Here is a 6,663-nt window from a genome sequence, read left to right as displayed (position 1 = left end):
TTTTTTTTTTGTCAGGGTACCAGGGCCTCACATCCTGAAACCCAGCACGGAACCCATTCTCCTTCCCCTTGCCTGTCCTCACCTCCTCATTGTGTGTGCATCTCCTTCCAGGACTGAGGCTATGCCATGTTCCTCCTGTTCCCATCTAACCTGAGGATCTAGACTCTGCTTCAATTCACCCTATTCCCAGCAGCACACGTCTGTCTGATTTCTTGGGTACTGGCCTGGCTTTTAATGTTGTGTCCTTATTTCCAGAGTCGCTGACCCCACCTGCCTGCTGGATCTCCATTAATCACCTTTCTGCATGGGTTCTTCAGACAGCATCCTGCTTATTTACCAGTCTTCTTTCAGCTTCCTGGCCTGAGCTGCCTACCTGTTTACTTTTAGAAGCAGGTCGATTTCAAGGCCTAAACTTTCCTAGTCCAGTAATTCTGTTTTATTAAGACCCTATCTCCCTAGTTGCAATCAGAGGAGTCAGTTTCCAATAGAAGATGGATGTTGAAGTTGATTTCTTCCCAATAGAATCCATCAAGAAGCCAAAGAAAGGGGCTAGGGCATTGCTTCAGAGATCCTATCTGCTTACTCAAGTTCCTCTTGTGATGCATATTCTCTTTGGGGAAGAAAGCCTGGTGGATTCTGCTTCTAGAGTTCATGATTCTGATGAGAAGTGGTTGAGCTGGGGAGGGTGTTATTCCAAGGGCAGTCAGAGTTGCTGTACCAAGTAGAAGACACAGAGGTTGGAAGAGAAGAGGAGGAATAGTCAGAGGATGACAGGATTTGAATTATCCATCAAGGACAAAGGCCAGACTCAGGTGCCTGGAAGTGAAGGCAAGAATAGAGGAGGTCAAGGGAGTGCACCACTGGGCAGAGCCAATGAAGTCAGGCGGGTTGGGACCTCAATCTAAACAGGCATGTGTGCCTGGGCAATCACAAGGCACATCCTGATAGAGACATCAGGCCTCTAAAGAAGCTGGATAGATCCAGAAGCAATGACTGTTCCCTGAGTATTTACTGTGTTCCTGGCTAGAGTCTTAAACTCTAACCTCGTCAAAACTTCATGACTCTTACATGACATAGAAATGAATAAGCCCATTTTAAAGGTATTGAAAAAGGCCCAGCAGAATTAACATGATGGCTCTACCCCATAACCAGTGGGAAGAGCAGAGGTCACGTGAAATACAAGGTCCATGTGACACCGTGCTTTCCCTACTACTTTGTTCTGTTCTGCCGCCCCCCAACCCCTCAGCACCCAGGTTCTGGGCACTGGCCTCAAGCTCCCCTTTGATCCTGATTCATTTCCCAGCACCATTTAACTGCTGCTGCAGGTAGGAGAACTGCTCAGAAAGAGCCCATCCAGGACTGCCAACTGCTTTTCAGCTCTAGTAACCTAGGTACACAGCCAGACGGACTTCAGCCCTTATTAGAGGGACAGAAACAGTGGACTCCCAGCTGAGAAGCCTGTAAAGTTAAACTGTTAGTCAAGGAAGACAAAGGGATCCTGGTGCTAAACTATTCCAGGGAGCTAGCTCTTAGGGAAGCAAGTCCTCTATTCTCCTAAGAGATTGGCCCACTTGGAATTCTTGGTTTAGACAACTTTTTAAATCATACAGTGACTGACTTGAGACAACCCAGAGTGAACACTCTTAATTTGACACCAGATTAGTCAACCAGAAATTTCTTGCAAATGTGCTCCATCTCTGCTTCAGCCAGAGCCTAATTAAGATCCTAGCATGGCTGTTTCTTTGTGCCAGCACCGTTATTTAGTTAATGGCCCCATTATCGTTAGCCTTCCAGCCACTCTGGTGTGCCACTGTAGAGATGCTCTTCAGTAAGATAGAATTTAGAGACAAACAAACAAACAAACAAACAAAGAAAAACCAGTTCCTGGGAGAATCAGCTGTAAACCACACCAAGGCTACTCCCCACTACCATCCCCAGCACTCATCAATGCAGGCAGCCCATAAGTCAGAAGCCTGCATTCCTGGCCTGGCTCCTCTTGCCTAGGAGATGTGGGAAGCAGGGCATGCACTTGCCTGCTGGAAGTTGGGGGAAATACTCCTGCTTCTTAAGTGGCTGTTGTTGAGAGAGCCATACACTCTAAACTCCAAAGCACTGAACACAAGTTAGCATCATTAGTGTATTCTGAGCCCTCTTTTTCTGATAATTAATTGATTGATGCAGCTTCTATTTGCCTGATTTCCTCTCTCATTGTGCAATGAATCTAATATCTTCCTTTGCCAAGTTTTCCCATTTTAGCCTAGAAGCACAGCCTCCAGAGCACTCATTAGGGGCTGAGAAGCTGCTGACAGGGTGCTGCTGGCTGCGGTCTTGGCCAAACCCAGGCCTCAAGCTGACCACCCCAGGGCCGGGCACTTTGACTCTCAGACTGTCTCCACAGTGACAAAGAAGGCTGGCTCTTTTAGTTCCCCATGATATAAATATCCAAGATATCATGTGCATGTGATTTCCTTCTTCTTTAATTGGTAGTTTGGATTCTGCTGCACAATCAGCCTTCCCCCCATCGAGTCAATTAGCTTCAGCAAATGCACTGGGTGCTTCTCAGTCTCTATAATTATCACTTAGTGTCAGAAATTGAAAAATGGAAAGAAGCAAACCCTAACCATATGACTTGGAGCTGAATGTCAGCTTCTAAGAAAAAAATTTTCCTGAGCCCAAGTCTTCATATTTTTGCTACTGTTTGGATCTTCTTTAGGAGAGGTCACGTGAATCTGCATGTCTACAGTCTGATTATTTAAAAGCTAGCTGACCTTCAATAGCAGTGGCAACAACTGAGCCTCCATTCTCTGATCTGTAAAATGGAACTAATTTCATTTCCCCACCTGATTCATAAGACTTGGGTAAGTGAGTGTAAAGATTGAAAGCTAAGTCATACGATTATATTGACTAATAAAGTCTAAATCACACAACAGGCATAAAAGAGCATCATTACTTTATTTAATAAAGTATTTTTTAATTGGCAGGGCAAGAAGTTAATTTGTAACAACATATTATCCAGCAACTGCCACTCTCAGTGTCACCTCGCAGAGCCATGGTTTTCTAGATTCACACAGTGATATGATGGCATCTGCTTTCGATTACAATCTAACTTGGTTTGTTAAGTAAATGCACTACAAGAGAGTGCAGATAAACAAGCTTGTACAAATGCATAGGCTCTGGATTCAGGCAGTTGAGGGGTTGGATCTCTGCCATGCAGTAGCTGCATGACTTTGCCCAGTTATTCAGCCTTGACATGCTCTGAAGAGGAAGTGAGATCATATCAGTAAATTATCAAGCATAGAGGAGGTCATCAGTTAAGTTAGTTCCTTTCCTTCCTGAATTCTCACAACAGTACTAAATGGTCAGTATGTTAATTAACAATACTAACATGATCAAGGAAAATAGGCCATATTCATGTCATGGCTTCTAAATACAAGGCTCCTTCCACTTGCTGCTCTATAGCTATTTAAAAAGACAATTGAGAATATGGTTTCCCAACATCAGTGGTGCCCTCAGACGTATATTGAGGGAAGACAGAGAGAGAGCATTTTGTTCACTGTTCTTGACTAATGTTTCAGCCACAATTAAATGTTGCTACTGTACTTAGGACAAAGGACAAATGATCAAAGAAGACTAATTATAATGAATTATGATCCTTCTCCAAGTCTGTGCTTGATATTTCATCTGCCATGTGAAAGATGACAAAGCTGAGGAAATAACCGCCTGCCATCTGTCTAAAATTCAAAGCAGGAGCAAAAGTGCTCAGAGGGCAAGTCAGTTAATGATCAATTAAAATCTTAAAAGAGCTGCTCGCTAGTCAGTTTCTGGATACATCCAATCCTAAGGAGGCCAAGGACGCCTGGGGAGCTGGCATTCATCAATTCCAATATGACTTTCTAGTAGGTGGACAGATAATGAAGAGATTAAAGAATGTAGTCATCTTGGGTTCAAGACCAGCCCTATATTTCCCTGGCTCTTCTCTATTTTGGTCATTCAAGCAACCTCTGTGAGCCACAATTTCCACATCAACAAAACAGGAAAAAATAAAAAAAGACAGTTATCAGCCTACCCACTTTGCAAGGTCAGTTTTAGACTTGTATACTCATATCTCCCACTCAATCAACTCAAATCAGATTCACTATCTTTCTCCCCAAAACTATTCTTACAGCACCTGTCTCTGAGAATGACACTGCTATCCACACAGCCCCCTAATCACTCTCAATCTTGGGATCAAGGCAGACTTCCCCTCTCAGTCCCCTCATCCTCCAGTGAGATGAATATTCCTAGCTTCCTATCCAGCCTATCTCCTCTTCTCAGCTCCCATCTCTTCACTGACCCTTCGGCCTCCAGCTTCAATCTCTTCACTCCATCACTGATGCTCCTGCCCATCCAAAACTTACATACCAAAATTACAAAGCTCAACAGGACATTTCCCTGCCTGACGTCCTTTATTGGCTCCATGACATCTATTACAGAATTTTTAAATTTCTTATGAGTAATATAAACATATATANTATGTTTGGATCATTAATATACACAACAAATAAAGGTAGAGCAGCAGAGATAGAAGAAGAAAATGGGACCCTACCTACTCATCCCCCAAGGCTGCCCCTGACTTACCTCTAGACAATATTTTAACTTCTATGATTTAAAGTCTCACACTGACTTTTCTTCATTTTCAAATCAACCTCTATGGACTTTTAAGATAGATAGATAGATAGATAGATAGATAGATAGATAGATAGATAGATAGATAGATTTTTTTTTTTCTTTTTGGAGACAGAATTTCACTCTTGTCCAGGCTGGAGTACAGTGGCATGATCTCGGCTCACCACAACCTCCACCTCCTGGGTTCAAGTGATTCTCCTGCCTCAGCCTCCCGAGTAGCTGGGATTATAGGCATGCACCACCAAGTCTGTCTAATTTTTGTATTTTTAGTAGAGATGGGGTTTCTCCATGTGGGCCAGGCTGGTCTTGAACTCCAGACCTCAGTTGATCCACCTGCCTCAGCTTCCCAAAGTGCTGGGATTACAGGTGTGAGTCACTGCACCTGGCCTAATACGAAGATATTTTTATATGCTCAATTGTTTTACTACAGCAGTCTCTTACATTTGAATACTGCTTCAGAGTCTATAAAGCTTATGCCATATGCCTCATTCAGTTATTCAATGCACCTGTATCAAGTATCAACTACACATCAAGCACTGTGCCAGGTGTTGCCAAAATAGAGTAAAAGTTCTCCTTTTCTCATGTAACTAACAGTTTAATGGGGTGGGTAGATAAATACTAGCTTGAATCATGTGAAATAATCAAACAGTCAAAAACGGTCAAATTTCAGCAATTTCAAATGGATAAATCTACATGAGCTGTATTTTATAGGATTCAATCCAAAATCAGTTAGTGGGTGTGACATGTGTGATGATAAAAATGTGGGAACAGAAAAAGCAAATAGGAGGGATGTACAAGTCTGAGCCAGAAACAGAAAAAATGTCTCAGAGGAGAGGAAGCTTGACACACAGTGGAAATGGTGGTAATGGTGGGTGCTGGTGGTGATGGTGTTAACAGTGGTGGTGGTGATGGTGGTGGTGATGGTATTGATGATAGCGGTGATGATAGTAGTCATAATGGTATTTGTGATGGTGTCGGTGGTGGTGGTGGTAGTGGTGTTGGTGTTGGTGTTCATGGTGGTAGTGGTGTTAATGGTGGTGGTGATGGTGGTGGTGCTGGTGATGGTGATGGTGTTGATAGCGGTGATGACAGTAGTCATAATGGTATTTGTGATGGTGTCAATGGTGGTGATGGTGGTAGTGGTGTTGGTGTTGTTGGTGGTGGTAATGGTGGTAGTGGTATTGGTGGTGTTGGTGGTGGTTGGGGTGGTAGTGGTGTTGGTGGTGGTTGTGGTGGTAGCAGTGTAGGTGGTGCTGGTGGTGTTAATGGTGGTGATGGTGATGGTGATGATAGCGGTAATGATTGTAGTCATAATGATATTTGTGATGGTGTTGGTGGTGGTGGTAGTGGTGGTGGTTGTGGTGGTGCTGATGGTGGTAGTGGTGTTAATGGTGGTGGTTGTGGTGGTAGCAGTGCTGGTGGTGGTGTTAATGATAGTGGTGGTGGTGGTGGTGTTAGTGGTGGTGGTGGTGTTAATGTTGTTGTTGGTGGTGGTGTTGATGGTGGTAGTGGTGTTAATGGTGGTGGTTGTGGTGGTAGTGGTGCTGGTGGTGGTGGTGGTGTTAATGGTGGTGGTGTTGTTAGTGGTGGTGGTGGTGTTAATGTTGGTGGTGGTGTTGATGGTGGTAGTGGTATTAATGGTGGTGGTTGTGGTGGTAGTGGTGTTGGTGGTGATGATGGTGGCAGTGGCGTTAATGGTGGTGGTTGTGGTCATAGTGGTGTTGGTGGGGGTGGTGGTGTTAATGGTGGTGGTGGTGGTATTGGTGGTGGTGGTGTTGATGGTGGCAGTGGTGTTAATGGTGGTGGTTGTGGTGGTATCAGTGCTGGTGGTGGTGGTGTTAATGGTGGTAGTGGTGGTGGTGGTGTTAGCAGTGGTGGTGGTGTTAATGTTGTTGGTGGTGTTGATGGTGGTAGTGGTGTTAATGGTGGTGGTTGTGGTGGTAGTGGTGTTGGTGGTGATGATGGTGGCAGTGGTGTTAATGGTGGTGGTTGTGGTGG

Source organism: Rhinopithecus bieti, unplaced genomic scaffold (assembly GCF_001698545.2).
Source record: "Rhinopithecus bieti isolate Rb0 unplaced genomic scaffold, ASM169854v2 scaffold_5702, whole genome shotgun sequence".
Lineage (NCBI taxonomy): Eukaryota > Metazoa > Chordata > Mammalia > Primates > Cercopithecidae > Rhinopithecus > Rhinopithecus bieti.
This window is presented reverse-complemented; position numbering follows the sequence as displayed.